At 41.4% G+C, this 1,203-nt stretch overlaps 1 protein-coding gene across 1 annotated transcript in view; it reads right to left on the bottom strand.

Moving 5' to 3' along the window:
* The window catches only part of Tiam1 (T cell lymphoma invasion and metastasis 1), a 421,384-nt gene that overhangs the window by 413,585 nt on the left and 6,596 nt on the right, over window positions 1-1,203 (bottom strand). The window lies entirely within an intron of this gene.

Below are 1,203 nucleotides of genomic sequence, written 5' to 3'. Positions count from 1 at the left end.
AAAAAAAAAAAAAAAATCAGTGCACCAAAACAGCTCATTGCCAACTACCTAGAAAACATAAGATCCTTTCCTATATCAAAAAACTGGAATATATGAACTTTGATACTGATAAGGATGGCAGCTCAGTCGTACAACACTTGCCTAGCATGTGCCTGGTTCAATCCCCAGCACTGCAAAAAGGCAAGGACAGGACAGGACAGGACAGGACAGGACAGGACAGGACAGGACAGGAAAGGCAAGAAGGTAGATTGGTCAGGTATGGCCAGACATGGTGGCACACACTTGTAGTTCCAGCACTCTTGGGACGCTGAGACAAGAGGTTCACCACAAGTTCAATGCCAGCCTAAACTACATAGTAAGACCCTGTGGAAACAAAAAAAAGGCAGGTGTAGCAGTGGTATGCTTGTAACTCCAGCACCCTGGAGGATGGCAATTTACAAATTTAAAGAGATTGTCTCAAAACAAAAAATAAAAGGGGTTGGGGATGGACTCAGTGCAAAGGCCCTGGCTTTAATCACTAGTATTACAAAAAAAAAAAAACAGAAAAGGATAGTACAGCATTCACAAATGAATGCAGGGCTTCTCAGCAAGCACTAATGACCGTGGCCGAATCCTAACCTCCGTGGGCTGTTTGGCTCCTTGAGGGTGTTTCCCTGCCCTCTACCCTCTCGGTGCCATTAGACCCTCTGCAGTACAGTAGGGACAGGAAAAGTTGTCTCCGCACACGGCCAAATGGCTCCAGGAAGCAAAACTGCCATCACTGAGAATCCTGTCCCAATATAACACACACACACACTCACCCCAAAACCCTTTCACATCTAAAGCTAATACCCAAATGCAGTTCACTTCCAAATTATACTGTAAATGTTCCCTTTGTTGCACTGAGTAATTGAGTCATTCTGCATTGTTTTCTTTTTTTTCCTTTTTTTTTTACTATAAGGGGTATACTTTTTTTTCCATAATTTTATTGAGAAACAAATAGCAGTGAGACAGCTTCAAACCAAATTGGTAGGAGAGTTTCAATAATTAGCACACTGCATACATTCTTCCTAGTGGTTAATTGCTGTACAAGATGTGGACAAGATGTGGACAGGATATCATGTCCAAATCCCTCTGTTCATTAAGAGAATGTAACTATATATCTATTCTAACAATTTTGAATACACAGATACAAAATGGACATTCATCTGTATCTCCTTTTTC

The sequence above is a fragment of the Octodon degus genome, unplaced genomic scaffold, assembly GCF_000260255.1.
Source record: "Octodon degus isolate 3935 unplaced genomic scaffold, OctDeg1.0 scaffold00225, whole genome shotgun sequence".
In the NCBI taxonomy this organism is placed as follows: Eukaryota; Metazoa; Chordata; class Mammalia; order Rodentia; family Octodontidae; genus Octodon; species Octodon degus.
This window is presented reverse-complemented; position numbering and strand designations above follow the sequence as displayed.